Genomic DNA, 16,291 nt, shown 5'->3' with positions numbered 1-16,291 from the left:
CGGACTTTACTAGCCGTAACCTTCAGTGCACCTTAAAGTATTATAGGTACCTTTCAAAACCTCCCTAGTCTAAAGCTTCAGTTCCTGGCTACTGGTTTTTCATTGCACCAGAACCTTCCCAATCCCTCTTGCCCATGTTATATGCAAGTGCCTTCTTACAAGGTCCAACTGCCCTGGTTCGCACCTTACATTCCAGGTGAAGGCTAAGCCGGTGTTGGTCAGACAGAAAACCTGCCCATTACACATTTAGGACCCATTCAAACCAGAACAATTATTCGTGCCATACAGAACAAGAATACGGGTGTAACGTAAACAGAAGGCAGGCTTTTGGCTTTTTTTCCTATCTAAATTCTCACCTCGGTGCCACCAATATGTCCCTGGCTTATAAATACCGGTGCTCTCTATTTAATATCTCATTCCTTCGCCATGATATTCGATACCCCCTCTAACACCCCGAGTCCATTTTCTCCCCCTACCCAGTAATCACCATCCACAGGTAACACCTTATACAGATATATTCTCCCAAAAAGGCGTACATTCACAGCATTAAACAATATACATAGAATGACAGTGAGCAGGTTGAGGGCTACGCATCTCCAAGTACCCCCATTTTAGCAAACATCCATCCTTGTAATGGGTCCCTCCCCCTCATCCCCTTTATACTATTCCCAATCATCTCACTTCGCGCCCACCATCTCATCGCCAGGTTCCCTGGCTCCCCTTCAAGCTTGTACCCATCCGCGCCGCCCCCCTCACCTGCCGCGCCTGTCTGGCTCCGCTCGGTGTTGCCGGTGTTCTCTGCGGATCTTCAGACAGCGGCCATATTGCGCTACGTTGCAGTGCGCGAAGGACTGTGGGAGACTAGGGGGACGTAGACGTTAACCCGCGGCTCGCCGGAGACGGCAGGCGCGAGCCTGGACGTGGCGAGGGAGATTACCGGAAGAGGCTGGTGACAGGAGGAACGGCTGAGACCCTGGAGTGAGGGGAGGGCTGACCCAGGGCTCTCTCTTGTTGGGGGAGCGGATGGGAGGTTTAAATTCAGAGACGAGTAAACGAAGGTGAGGATAGGTAGGGGAGGACGTATTCTGAAAAGTATGCTATGACTAAGCCTGAAAGCAGAAGTAAACACACAGGTCCCACAGTGTGTATCATTTTCGGAATACGTTGTAAAGCGTGTGCTTTATTTCAGTAGTTCTCTGCACTTACTTCTTAAACTGAGAGTTACCTTTGAAATCACAATATTATTTCCTGTTGTTCGCTGTTTTGAATAGACATCGAAGAGATGGATTTCATTACAGTTTACAGAGATTACTTTTATTTTGTTTAAAAAAAATGTTTTAATCAAGACACTGGCTATTTTTTCATAGTAACAGTTCAATCTTAGCATCTCTTTTAGGTGCTTCTAAGTTCAAATTATTTGCAGATGTTATATATATTTTATTTAGCAGCAAGGTAAGCGAATATCCAGAAAACGTTGGGGATAGGATTAATGAGGTTAAATCTGTGTAAGATTCCTGTAATGAAGACTTGACTCAGGAAGCTCAGATCTTCTTACGTTTATTCCATAAGAAATCCCATCCAAGATCAGTATGCAGACACCATCAGTTAATCAGAGTACTGATCTTACTTACATACAAAAATACACAAACCCAGAATGTCATGACATCACCCTGTTACATCTTTAACATTCTGCCCATGACACTTATACATTCTACATAAATCATAGAAGGAATAGGAGGAATACCACAATATGTTGGTGGGTAGAAGATCAACCATTGGAGATCCTTTTGTTTAATGCTCTAAGTTTGGATCTTATTATTCACAGCAGGGACTCGTTTTCTCCAATTAATCCAATTAGGTATTGTGGTATTTATGTCACTGCTTAATCTTGTCTAACATACCCCTCGTATTCCATCACACATGTATCTGGCCTGGAAAGTGCACTGTTAGGTCTGTCGCCATTGTTGTATATGAGAGTGATGTGGTATATTCGAGAGACCGAGAAAGTGTGATCCTAGTTGTCATGGGGCAGGCAAGACCCACGATGACGTCCAGGAGTGCTCGCAGCGCTGCGCCGAATTAATAGACACAGACACTCCAGTACACGGTGTCGGCCGGAAGTCACGAGCGACCTCGGCCCCTTTATTTCAGCTCTCTGGCCACGCCTGGCCAGAGAATGATACATTATGTGTGGGTGCTTCCGGGGTCTTGTCCACAGCAAACAATAAGCTAGACCGCTACATCCCATCCCAATTTAGTTCTTCAAACAGCAAAGTCAGCAAATCTCCAATTGGGTCTGGGATTCGGTCTGAGGTTGTATTGGTGTTGACGACTCTCTTGCTCCCGTCTAGGACTGACGGGTTCTCAGTCAACGGCCGGAGTTCTTGGAATGAGGGTCGCGGATGATGTTGACACTGTAGGGCTTTGAGCCAGGTCTTCACCGGAGTTAGGTACCATCACTTCGGTCACAGGCTCTCTGTCCTCTGATTGTTCTGATTCCTGTCTTGCACCATCCGTTGTAGGAACTCTTTTGAACCACGAGATGTTTCTCGTTATTACTTCTCCTTCTCGCTCCACGGTAATGGCTGTTCCTCTGGTTGAGCTCACAGTCCACAGTCCCGATTCATAGGGAGTTCGAAATTTTCCTCTGCTCCCATGATTTCGTATCAACACAGAGCATCCTGGCATCAGCACTCAGGCTTGTGCTCTTCGTCGGTGACTCGCTTTGTCATTGATCACCTGCCTCCTCGCTTGGTTGTAGTTTGGGTCATATGGTTCCTGCTCCAGTTGTCGGCCATAGGTAGCGTGTCACGCCGGGGCCCTGTCAGCACGAGCGACCACGGGGTGCAGGGAGGTGTGCTGCGATATTATCTCAGGAACTGCTGTAGAGCGACCTCCGGGTCCGTCTGCTCAGCCACGACTATACGACGAACTTTATTTGCAGTCCGCATGAATCGTTCTGCTTCACCATTGGCCTGTGGCCAGTGGGGGGGGGGATACGGTGGTGCTTGACCCCTAGTCGTGTCAGGAAATACTTGAACTCACTGCCCTGGAATGGAGGACCATTGTCCGTTCTGAGGACGTGTGGTAGGCCAAATAGTGCAAACAACTTTTCCAGGTCGGGCTGTAGATGGACGAATGCCGTGGATGGCAGGACCTCTACAATAGTATATTTGGTGTAGCTATCAATAAGAACAGCCGTCATTCTCCCGTCCGGGAAACTCACAAAGTCAAGGCTCACCCATGACCAGGGTGACGGTGCAGGGTCTTCAGTTATTACTCGTGCTGGGGCTTCTGGATTGCCAGTGAGTTGACAGGCTCTGCAGTTAAGCACGACGGTATCCACATTTTCTTACAGACCAGGGAACCATACCTTCTCCCTCATTCTCAACTTCATTCTATTCGTGCCTTGATGACCTTCATGTGCGAGGATTGTTGCTCGCTCTTGGAGGCTTTGTGGAATGACGATGTTTGTTCCTTTCAGTATGATGCCATTCTCTGCAGCACTGAGCTCGTCTCGGACTTTTCAGAACTTTCCTAGTCGCGCTCACTCCATCCATGGATGTTTCTGAGGAATCCTTCCCAGGAGCCTTCCCGTAGAGCGTCAGCCACTCGCTTGAGGATCATATCTGTGTCCATGTGGGCTTTGATCTCTTCTATGGAGAGGGCCCCTGGGCATGACCATTAGGAGATCATGTTGACAAATTCTTCCATCTTCATCTCTTGATCGGAGTCTACCTCCGCAGGATGTGCGGGATGACGCGACAGGAATTCGGCTGGGTTTTTCGCGCCTGGTCGATACACCAGCTCCATCTGATAATGTTGTAGTTGGATTGCCCACCTCTAAATCCGGGGATGTGCTTGAGGTGCAGTCCCCTTGAATAGGGGGAGGAGGGGCTGATGGTCTCTTACTACTCTGAACGACTGTCCACTAACATACAGATGAAAATGGCTACAAGCCCACTTGATGGCCAGAGCCTCTCGTTCTATCTGTGGGTATCGAGTTTCAGTCGCTGTTAGTGCTTTGCTCGCAAATGCTAGGGGAACCCATGTCCCTGGTTCAGTTTCCTGGGTGAGCATGGCCCCTAGGCGTCTACTAGCAGTTCTGTTGGTCGAGTTGTGTTAAAGTAGGCCATGGTCGTGATTTCCAGTAGGGCTGACTTCACTTGGCCAAAAGCTTTCTCTTCCTCTTGGGTCCACCGCCAGGTGGTTTCCTTCTTGGTTAGGTTGCGCAGTGGCTTCGCAATTGTGGCAAGGTTTGGAATAAATCTTCCTCAGTACATTGCCATACCCAAAAAGCTCCTCACTTCGGAGGCATTGGTCAGTGCGGGGGCGAGTTGGATCGCTTGGGATTTTCAGGGGTCCACTTTGACTCCATCCTGACTGAACACATATCCAAAGAAGTCAATTGTCTTGCTGAAGAATTGGCATTTTTCCTTGTGAAGGGTCACTCCATTTTCTGCCAAGCATTGGAAGGTAGCTCTGAGATGATGGTGATGGTCTTCGATTGTCGCAAAGTGAATGAGGATGTCATCACTCACGTTGATAACACCTTGGAGCCCCGACAAAATTTCCCTCCCTTACCGCATTCTGGAATATTTATGCTGAGGAAGATATTCCAAAGTTTAACCTCTTGTATCGCCGGAGCCCAAGGTGTGTCGAAAACGTAGTAATGTACCTGCTTTCTTCCACAAGTTTTAACTGGTGATAACCAGCATTTATATCTAGTTTTGAAAAACATTGGGAGCCATTAAGGTCAGCTAGGTTGTCGTCAACTGTTGGTGTCAGGTGTCTCTCCCTCTTTATAGCCTGGTTGGGCACCCTCATATCAATGTAGAACCGGATCTTCCCCTGTTGCTTCCGTTTTTCGGCAATGACCATGGGAGATACCCAGGGAGTCGGCCCTGTTACTTTCATAATCACCCCTTGTTCCAGTTTCAGGAGTTCCTGGTCCACCAGCGGTCTTAGGTGAAATGGTATCCGTCTATGTCTTAGTGCGACGGGCTGCACCACAGTGTCTATATGCAGCTTCACTGGTGTTCTCTTCATGCTTTCTAGCCCCTTAAACAGCTGTGGGAATAGTTCTAGGATGTCATCCGTTTGGAGCAACTTTACTGCATTTGCAAATGCGACCAGGCTCAGATCTTCTGCCGTGTGACTCCCGACTAATATATCTGTTTCTCTTTCGACTACGTGAAATGTAGTCGTGACCTCTTGGCTTTCTGACTTGACCTGGGCGGACATTTTTCCTTTTGAGGGAAGCGGTGTCTGGCTTCTGTACGTGAGAATTCTGATTCCTGACGGTGTGAGTGGTGGCCTCTGATTTCGCTTTTTGTAGTGTTGCGACCCCATGATGTTTATCGTCGCTCCTGTGTCGATAAGAGCCGTTACGGGGGACCCTGCAATCTCGATGGCACATTTGGGTTGTGGTTGACGTCTCCGTTTGAGGTCACTTCCGAATGATATAAGGTAGCATTCTTCCTCCTCTTCCGTGGACGAGTCTTCCAGGTGCTGGCTGCGGCGTGCTGTGGCCCCTGCTGGTCTTGAGGTGATGGGTTCATCCAAGGTGAGATGTCTCACTGCCCTTGATGGTGTTCTCCACCCGGGATTTCCTCTGCTTCCCATGCCTCCCCTGCATATGCTCGCAAAGTGGTCGGGGATGCCACACTTTGTGCAGGTTTTTCCTCTTACCGGGCAGTCCTCTTGAGAGTGCTCCTTCTTCCCACAGTATCCACACTGTGGCCGCCGTGTGGTTCTGGTGGGCCATCTCCCTCACCCACCACGGGACGATGTGCGAATGGCATCCGCTCGCTCCGTCTTGACTGTGGCTGTCTGTTCCGCCGTTTGGTTGAGCGCGGCTTCCATGGCGGTTGCTCTGACGTCTGATAGCTCATGTGAATGAGCCAGGATCAGTATGTCTTCTAATGAGATGCAAAGCGGCCGAAGGATGAGGGTTCGCAGGGTCTTGTTACGGCACCCTTGGATGGCTTTTGCCCTTACCTCTTTGGCCTGATCGTCTTCGGTGCACGTGCTGGTCAGCTCTCTGAGGCACGCATGGAATGTGTCCATAGACTCTACTTCTCTCTGACGGGCTTGTCTGAGTTCGAAACGTTCATAATTAGGATTGAGTTGGGGGTCAAAGTGAGCGTTAAGTGCTCTGACTGCGGCGTCATAGTCCGTTTGCGCTCCCGTGTCCGGCAGGTGGGCGAACAGTTTGTATATTTCATCTTCCGCGAAATGCAGTAGCAATGATCTCTTAACAGCTCTGTCTGTTTCTCTTGTTGCTATGAAGTAATTGTTGAGTCGGCCAATCCACACCTTCCATCTGGGCGATGCGGTGGCGGGATCAATACGTTTGCTAAACAGAGGGAGCGCACTAACTTGGGAGTGCACGTGATGTGGTGGCGCGGCTGGGGCCACAGGCTGTTAAACCGCAGGTGCGGCCTGATCCACCATTGTCAGGTCTTATTTCGTGGCTCTTCCTGCTTTGACTAGTCTCGCAGCAAACTGGCACACGTGTGCACGTGTTGCCCGTGATGGGTGACTTTGACTTTGTTCTTCTTGGGTGGCGTTTGGAGGTGTCAGTGTTTGTTGTATTTTGTGCCTCCTATCCTTTCCAATGTTTGTTCTGCATTCCTTTTGTCATAGTTTGTGTACTTGGTTATGGCAATGTTTGTTTTTTGGGGGATTTACATTTGCCAATGTTTGTTGTTTTCTTGCTTTTGTAGCTTCTTGTAGGGCGTTGGCACTGTGCACCTGTATTTCAATTTGCTGGGGGGGGGGCGGTGAGGATAGAGCATCTCAGCACTCTTGCAGCAGGGCCTGATTAGCTGTCCTTGCTGGGCTTCTTCTGCGCATGCGCGCATCTCTTTTCCTAACGATCTCTGTTGCAGCTTCTATGGGGTTCTCTCGGCGTCGGTGCGGCTCTGCGCATGCACGTGTCTTCGCACCGAGCGTGGGCTCAACCGGAGTGCACTCGGGGAGCTCCAGCGCAGGTGCACGCAGCTGGGGTACAGGCAGACGTCGGGATACTCAGCTGGTCCTCGCCTACCCGATAGGGGCTCTTCTTCTTGTCCCGGTCTTCTTTTCTTTTGCCGCTTGGTGTGTACACGCTTCTTCTGGGGGCACTGCGTCCCATCCCCAATGGGGGCAGAATGCCGATTCCCCAATGAATCCCCTGAGCCACTGTACTACCCTGAGTTCTACAGGAGGACATGAGCTAGCCCATATGTAGGGCCCATTTTCAACCTGAACACCAGCACATGCAAAAGAGTGAAAATCGATGCACAACCCATAGAGGAGAGGAGAATCACTTAATAAATCGTCTTATTTCTGTTGAGATAGCATGTGTTCAGCGTCTCGTTTGTTATTTTTGGAACACCATGTGGATCTGGACCCGTGGCATCACTTATCCTTGGGCTTCGGCTGCGGCCTGGTCGAATCCCCCGTCAAGGAAACGGAATCTCTGTGTGATGGGGTATGTGGCTTCAAAGGACACTCTTCATCTGTCCAAAAAAAACCTCCACCGGGGTATCAAAAAAGATGGTGCAAGAGTTAAAGACCACACATAGGCAGGCCGGGTAGAGGGGCATGTAGGGGATCTTAAGATCATGAAGACGTGCTTTGGCCGCGGTGAACTACTGACGCTGCTGTTAAACCATTTTCATGTAGTCCAGGAATATCATGATCCGCTGGGACTCATAAGTAAGATCTGTATGTGTCTTTGCACGCTGTAGGATGATGTCCGGTCCTGTAAGTTTAAGATACGTGCAATCGTGGAGCGTGGCCTGGCCCCCAGCGGAGGCCTCTGCTGCAGGGCCCTACGTGCGTGCTCCACCACGAAGCGTGGAGAAAGGGCGTCACCCGGGATCTAAGAATGGATCCGATGTGTAAGAAACTTTCTTGCGTCATTGCCCTCACAATTTTCAGGGAAACCAATGAAGCAGAGATTATTTTTTCTCACTCAACCCTCTGCATCTTCCACTTGAAGGGGCCAGTCCCTTGGTCAGATGTTCAAGGGAGGTAACTTTGTGTTGTAGTGTAGTTAGAGCGTCTTCAACCCCCGCTATTATCATCTCAGTTGCGGCAATGCGTTCAATGGCGTTGCGGAGGTCTTGTTGTAGACGTGTAACCTCCGTTCCCACCGCACCTATTTGGGTTTCCAGTGCCCGCCTGGACTGAGTGATGGCCGCCAGAAGTGCTGCATTATCTGGAGGGCCAGACATGGCTTCCGCGGCCTCAGTGGACTAGCCGCCGTGGTTGTATATCAGTCCACAGTGCTCTGTTTCGGATCCCACCCAGGGGCCTTTTCTTTAGGCACGATTTAGCTCTCCCTAAATGGGAATCTGTGCCTCAGTCTCTGGCAACCACGTAGGTACAGCAGCACAGTGGCTTGCCTCTCCTAGCTGTCTGTTTAGGTCCCAGTAACCTTCTAGGAACAGGCTAGGCCTTCTCGTCGCTTATGTTGTATGAGCCAGGTATAGGGCGCCCCATGGATCCTCGGTGCTAATCCCTCAAAATAGAGGCCACGCAGGGTACTCCCGCCTGCCGCCTGGAGAAGTATCAACCTTATTGTAGGCGGTTGGTTTCTACAATCCAACGAGGCAGGTCACAGTCTCTCTTTAAATTTCTGGCACGCTACAACCAACCAGTAAAGCAGGGCCTTGCGGCAACAGCACAGCCCCAGGTTCAGATGCGAGAGGGAGGCCGGGGGGGGGGGGGCTCCTCCAACCGCAAGCTGCACCAGAGCCGGGTCCGTCCACCTCTGCGACCGGGAGCACACCCCACTCCCCCCTAATGGGCACCTCACCTCTATGCCGGATGGCGGCCTCCAATTCCACTGCTCGGCTGCGGCGTCGCCAGATCGCAGGGTATGATCCCCACTCTGGCCGGGGCATAAATCCGCAGCAGTCAACTTCCGATGGGGCCCCACAGTGTCCTCAAGCCCGGCCTCTCAGCTCGGCAGCCTGGGAATCCTGAAGCAGCTCCTGTCTTTCTTTGTTTCCGCTAGGCCGCGGCCGACCGAGAGCACCGGCCCGCAGCAGCCCCAGCCACGCCAATAACACCACAGGACCCACAGGCATCCCCAGCTGCTCCCCAAGGCACGGTTGGCACAAAGGATAGTCGGGGAAGTAATGTGCAGCGATGGCGGGTAGGATTATTGAAGGATATTGTATGGGCCAGCGGAGCTCACTCAGCGCGTCCACCATGATGAGCCTCTTGGGTATGCCCCCTAAATAATTGTATTTTAACGAGATATGCACTTTAACCACAAAGTGTCGGTGGAGAATTCAGCAGCCTCATAGTAATCTGATCAATTAATTTAGTAAGGATCAGGGGGAGGGACTGGCACTACCGGACTTCCGTTTATATTATCCATCCGCCTTATTAGATTAATTTTCTCACCTGTTTAATGACCCTTTGTCTTCTGTCAACTTTTTGGGAATAGCAATGCAGAAAGAGTCAAAGCTTCCACTTTTTTCCCCAAAAAATTGGAAACGCTCTAAACACTGGATATAAAAATATCAAAAGAAATTATATTGTGAAAAAATTAAATTGGATGAAAGTATGGGATGCTGATGCTGATTACCACCTTTTTTTCATTGCAAGGTTGTAGAAGTTTGGGGTTGCATATGTGTGGGCAATTAATCGAACAATGGATGAGGCAGGGATTGAATACATTACCATATTTTAGAATAAATATCACATGGAAGACCTGGGATCAGATAGATCGGCTACGGAGTGAGAGCAAGGTCACATTATGGCTCAGCTTGGCACAAATGTCAAGGTTTTTGAAGGACTGTGCTCCAACCAAAGGGGATTATACTTTCCAACTGTTGAATTTTTTTTAAAAATAATAAATTGTTAGGATTGGGCAGTTGGTATAAGGTTTTGCTTCAGAATTTAAAGGAGCAAATAATTCTGAAATTTCTTTGTAAAATACATCCTGCAAATGGGTGCACCATTTCCCTTAAGCAGTGGGCAGAGATTTCCTGTTTCGGGCATAAAAATTGTAAAAGAATGGAATTTTTTGCTTGGTGGATGTCGTACAATGCCCCCAATTTCTATATAAATGTTACTCTAATTTCCCACATCAATCCTTTAACACAATTATGCAGTGGGATTGTACTCCAAGTTTTTGCGGCCATATATTTGTTTTCTTGAGTGAGCCGCTTGCTTAAAGGGTGGCACCTGATCCATCGACCTTGCAATTGGCCTTTCAGTTAATAATAGACATTAATAAAGAGTGAACAGATTTATTTATTTTTAAATCTATTGCTGTTGCATTGTCATTGATTTTTCAACATTGGAAAGCAGCATTGTGCCCTTTGTTAAACCAATGGCTAGCCAAAATGGCTCGAGTGAGGCAATTTGAATATTTATGTGCTAAAAGGAACAGTCAATTAAGAATATGTAGGCAGCTCTGGTATCTGTTACCCGTAGAACGTGGTGTTGTGAGTTTTATATGTAGAAGTTGTTTAGTGTAGAACTTTACTTTGCACTTTTGCCCATTTCTAAATGCTCAGGATATTTTGGTCTTGGGCTTTTAGAGGGAAGTTGATGGATACACCACATTATTATTGCATTGTTAATGAACACACTGATGTGGGAAGCATTGGAAATAGCATTATGATAATCCATATTTGTGTTTCTTTTAATATAATAGTTTTTAAGTTTACATTTATAGCTTATGCATTGTCTGAAAAATGAATTTCAATATCCGTTTATATATGTATAAGTGGTTCTACTGAAATAAATACAACTATATATAAAGAAATAGCTCATTATATTGCTCAGTTTTGATCCTCTTTAGGTTCTTAAAATTGCATATTTATTTTGTATTTATTTAGTATATTTAGAAGAACACATTAAGACCAGAAGAAAGGAAGCAACAATACAGAGAATTAACAATTAACACAGGAATGAGTTAACAGCTTTTCTGAATGCAGGGTGATTGCTCAATCTGCAGGTTGTCCAAGCAGGTTGTTCTAAAGCTCAGGGCCTAGGTAACACAACAGGTGACCTCTCATGTGAGAGTCTCTGATCCGCAATATATATAGGAGTAGTTATTTGTTGAAGCTTAAAGGGTGAGAAGCTTCATTTCTGCATAAACTGGAGATATAACAGAATTGTTCAAGCCTATAATATATCATCTGCATATTTGGACCTCTTCAGGGCCTTCTTTTTCTTTCAGCCTGTTTACAAGTTTATTACACAGTTTCATGCGGTTTATGTCTTTGGTTCTGGGAACATTGGTCATGATATTGTTTCTCTTGATCTGATACTTATATAACAATATAGGTCTGCTTGACAAATCAAGGACATAAATGAATCAAAAACTATGTCCCCAGATTTTCCCCCACAGTTGGGATGATAATTCCTGCTAGGAATAGATTCTGCTAGAAGGCCACAATTGTAGCTTCGTTTAAATGTGTACACTAAGCCATTTTTCTTCATCCAGCGAGATGTGCAATTGAACGTTTATCAATATTTGAAATATTTATTTGAATTATAGTCTGAAAAAAATCTGAGTATCATCAACATAGATTTGAAAGCCTATGCTGAACCTCATGAAGAGGAAACATGTACGGGGTAGCATCACCTAAAGTGGCTTACATCCTGGAGAAATATTCAGCTATGAATGGCTGGTAAACAGTGCAAATACTAGTGGATGATTTCTGGTACACCAAGCAATCTGAAACATACCTTCTGTTACTGGTCAGTTTTGTGTACAGTGCTGACCGGGGAACATCCTTTACAACGCGGATGTTACCCCGCAGTGCAGTTAGGACGCGTCTTTTACAATGCAAGTCGTAACCACGACTTGCGCTGGAGGGCGCTGTAGGCTAAGGAATAGTAGATTTACTATTCCAACACCTTCCCTACTGTACGTAGGCTGGTGTTGGAATAGTAAATTTAACTATTCCTAAGTCCAGCACCCCTACAGCGCAAGTCGTGGTAACGACTTGCGTTGTAAAAGACGCGTTGTAAAGTACCGTGATGTAATACATCGCGTGGTAACAACGTACATCCGTGCTGACCAGATGCCAAATCGCCCACTCGTACTCATCGCTCTAGGGTGGTGCGATCGGTGCCACCGCACCCGGCTTTGACTTGAGGTGGGGGTGTCATTTTTACAAGTAATATTATCATTTTAAAAGCACCAACCTGCTGGCGTGTACGTTCCTGGCCTCCAGAAATGTTTGTAGGCATCAATCAAAACATCAAGATAACTCCAGTGATTTATCATGTTCCTGGAAAAAGACCAAAGGTTTATCTAGTGGAAGTTTTTACTAAGCCAATGGTAGCGCAGAGGCTTAAAATGCCTGCTGCTAAGAACGTGTACCATGCAGATAACAAAGTGCATGTAATGTAAATTGGTCAGTGGTTACTGCTTCTGTAAGTGAGCTCCTTTTGTTACTTGTCGTTTATAAGTCAAAATCATAATATAGAACATTGAGTCATTAACGAGCTGTGTGTAAACTGCAAGTTATATTTTAGAGCTATGTGATTTTTTTTTTTTTGCCCCGTCTTTCATTATCCTAATCTTGCCAGAAGGGTTAATTTGGGTGGAAAACAATTCTTGTTATTAAAGAGAACCCCTGACAATGGTGTTATATTTTAAATTCTGAATTTGTGCTTTTCCAGAATAAGGACTCTTCAACTATATTGCCAACTAGCAACACTGACACGTCACTCCTACACTACACCTTGTAGTCCTGTCTGATGTAACATTTCCTATACATTGATTTACACACATATGATTGTCTCTGTGCATTGTGTGTGTGATATAAAGTGCTCTGAGATCTTGCACTGCTATGAGTGGTCCTATAAAATTAAATAAATCAGAGAGACAGTGGTTCTGGAGACTTGAAGGGTGCTGTTAAAGGGCGGTGGTGAGGGAATCCGTGGCAGAGGTGGTCATTGGGGCTCGCCAACAGACATTGTCGCACAGGGCGCCACTAGTGTTAAAGCCGGCCCTGATCGTACAAAATGCTTTAATCTCTCTTCCAGACACACACATGTTGCTTTTATGTATACTTATGAACATCCATTTCATCACCCATTTGAAAAACATATTTGAGTTTGTGTGATGTAGGTACGCCTTTTTAAATGTGTATTGACACTATCCCTTACTGAATGCAAACATTCAGATTCTTGCTACAGCATTGGCCAACAGGCCATAAGCTGGTAACACCTGATCCTGTGCACTCTACACAGATGGTTTGTACTGGATCATTCCTCAAGAGACAATATGAGAATTGTGCAGCAGCTCATATGTCAAATTCTAAATAAATGGGAGGATGAAGTGACCTCAGTCAACCCAGAAAAGTCTTGGGCTAAATGGAATGGGGGTACCTTCTTAGAACTATTTTGACAGCCTGATTAGGTTCTGATTTTGTGCGCAAAGTTTGTTGACTACATTCATAACTGGTGGCTCAGATGAATTGTGATGGCTTTCTGCTGTTTCTACAGGCCCCTGAAATCCCAACTGCAACAATTGGGCAGTCAAACAGCACCTAATAATAATAATGAAACATTTTTGGGTCATCACAGTACTTCTCTGTCTGGATGATACGCTCCTCATTGTATCATGACCTGATGTTCAAACCTTGCCATTCTGGATACAATAATTGAATTGTGTGCTTTCTATGGCTACAGAATGACCTTATTAAAGGGTTAAGAACTTCTCATGACCAGATTTACAGGAGGATCCGCTCTAGGGGACTATCCTTTGAGATGGTACCCAAAAACTTCAGATATTTTGGCATATTAGTCTACCAAAGCCACAAAGAAATGATGTAGGGAACTGTGGAAAAAATCTGCAGACTTATTTGACTGGGTGTGCCTTCATCTTTCACTGTGGGAGGGGATGGGAACAGTTAAGATATCCACAGCATCGAAGTTTAGCTACAGCCTTGGCACAATTTTTCTTATATTACCTAAACTAATTATGCTTGAATTAGACTCACAATATGCAATGTGCAATAAAATGTATGGAACTCTGCCAAGCCTAGACTCAGTCATCTAAGTCAAGTGCTATACCAATGGCAGGGATTAGCACACTAGCAATACTACTAAGTTACTGGTAAGCCCTTAGTAAAGTGCGCTAAGTTTGCCAGGGCCTGTAAATCAAATGCTACTAGTGGGCCTGCAGCACTGCTTGTGCCACCCACATGTGTAGCCCTGAAAAGGTATCTCAGACCTGCCACTGCAGCGTCTGTGCGCAGTTTCTTAACTGCCATGTCCACCTGGCAAGTGCACCCACTTGCCAGGTCCTAACCTTTCCTTTTCTTACATGTAAGGCAGCCCTATGGAAGACCCAACATACCCCGCTGGGCAGGGTGCAGTGCATATGACATGTCCTGATTGTGATTGTGAAATACTGCCAATTTCGTTTTTCACTATTGAACGGCTCTCTACCCCATAGGATAGAATGGGAAATACTTTGTTACATCTTACACGTATAACTTCCCATTGAGACAAGATTTAGGAATGACGTTTAGGCTCTCTGAACTCAGAAGCTAATAACACATCTTTTAGTAAAGATGGTTTTTAAATTGTGTGTTTGAAAATGCCACTTTTAAAAAGTAGGCAATTTCTTGTTTAACAATTCTGTGTACCTCTTGCCTGGTTGTGTATTGACTGTCTGGTTTTGGAGTGACAGGGGCTGGGGATATGCATTCACTGTAGGCAGTCACAGGGGGGGGGGGGTTGAGTTGTGCCAGGCCTTCTTGAATGACTCAGAGCCTAGCTGAATAGACATTGGCGGAATTTGGAATAGTAGGAGGGGATTTCATTGCTCCTGAATAGGGCTCGTCTACTGTCAGGATCGATATACTTAGTTTAACCAGAACTTGCACAGGAACAGAGACGCTAATTTCCAACTCCCTCTCAATGATGATTCGGAGATCCAGTCGCATTTATCTGGACTCCGATACAACCCCTAAGCGGGAAGGGGGAGTGGAAGAAATAACAAACAAGAAGAGACTGGTCCTGAAACTCTGGTTCTCTCTTTACTCGTCTACTTCTTCTATTCTGCAGACTGAATTCTTCAGAGAAGATCTTGAAAATAAAACACACAATTATTAATACCTATTCTACTCTACTTTGTCACTCTCTTTTTTTTATCTAACTATCTACCTACCCTAAGTTTCAAGAACTGTGCCTCTCCTGTGTTTAACTAGAAGACGCGTGTTCTTCTCGTGTTCTCATAACTGCAACCACGTATTTGCCTATCAAACAAAAATGTCTTTTAGCTATAAAACCTCTTATGTACCAACTCTTGTTATGTGTGTACTGAACCTTATCTCCACTTACTTATTTCATGGGAGCTTTTAGTCTTGATAAATCTTCTCTCTGGGTATCTCTGGTAAACCAGTATCTTCGAATTCTTTTCTTATTTTAGAGAAAAGGAAGAATGGAGCTAGTTCCTGAGCCTATGCTTACTGCTACAGGGAAATACTACTAACTCCTTTCTCAGGTGTGTTCTAGTTCTATATTATCTTTAGTGAATCTCTTATTGACTTAAATGCTACTCTAAATTCTATTTAACATTTGTCTTCCTTTTTCTTTTACAGGATTGAGTATACTCTCTTGCGAGTTAAGTGCCTTTTTTACATTTGACAACTATTTACAAATGTCTTAATTTCCTTCTAATTTCTCACACGACATTTCTTTAGTAAACCCTCTTTTACTTAGCTTAGTCTTCTTGTATTTCCTCACTAGATGGCGCTAGGAGTGAAGAAACACCAAGAAGAATTCTGCAGCTATGAAGAGAAGACTGCTGTCATGAAGAGACGGTGCTTCGACGTCTCTGGGGGTGGGTGGAGGCTGAGTCTCTTGCGATGCTCCGCTTTACCTCTAAATGACACGCTGCCCTGTCTACTCCCGACGGCAGTAACGGGCAGAACTTCGGACGAGTTTCCCCGACGAGAAAAACACTTCTGCCTAAATTCTCTCTGGAGCGCTAATACTAAGGTGCGTTCACGAAAGTCTCTTCAGTGACGTGCGCATTTATTTTAGAGTGCGCGCTTCACTTAGCCTCGGGACACCTGTGGAGGTAAAGACTGGACCGTTGCTATAATCTGAGAGCGGCGGCCATCTTGAAATTCCTTTGGTGATTCAGTACAGTCCAACCATTGGTCCCAGGCTGTTTTTTCCCCACCTGGCAACAGTTGTCTTTTAACCCGGTACTCACAATTGTCATGGCACCTTTTGGAGGTCTACTGAAAAAGTAGGCGCGGTGCACAGCACGGTTAAGCTTAAAAGCTTGATATGAATTCAATTT

At 46.0% G+C, this 16,291-nt stretch overlaps 1 protein-coding gene and 1 long non-coding RNA gene across 3 annotated transcripts in view; one reads left to right on the top strand and one right to left on the bottom strand.

Annotated features, from left to right (window-relative positions):
• ARFGAP1 (ARF GTPase activating protein 1) overlaps positions 1 to 1,050 on the bottom strand; it is a 160,261-nt gene extending 159,211 nt beyond the window's left edge. Inside the window, exon 1 of one of the 2 annotated variants that reach the window (XM_078651634.1) lies at positions 757 to 1,050. The gene's annotated coding sequence lies outside the window, so the exon portion shown is untranslated. The remainder of the gene's footprint in view (positions 1 to 756) is intronic. The other variant, XM_078651636.1, reaches the window with a different exon arrangement.
• On the top strand, positions 932 to 15,688 carry LOC144768174 (uncharacterized). The gene is made up of 3 exons (XR_013598490.1): positions 932 to 1,058; positions 15,410 to 15,484; positions 15,582 to 15,688. It is a non-coding gene; the product is annotated as an uncharacterized LOC144768174 (long non-coding RNA).
• The last annotated feature ends 603 nt before the right edge of the window (positions 15,689 to 16,291 follow it).

This window comes from Lissotriton helveticus, chromosome 7, assembly GCF_964261635.1.
Source record: "Lissotriton helveticus chromosome 7, aLisHel1.1, whole genome shotgun sequence".
Classification (NCBI taxonomy): Eukaryota; Metazoa; Chordata; class Amphibia; order Caudata; family Salamandridae; genus Lissotriton; species Lissotriton helveticus.
Note: the sequence above shows the minus strand (reverse complement) of the source record. Positions and strands in the feature narration are given on the sequence as shown.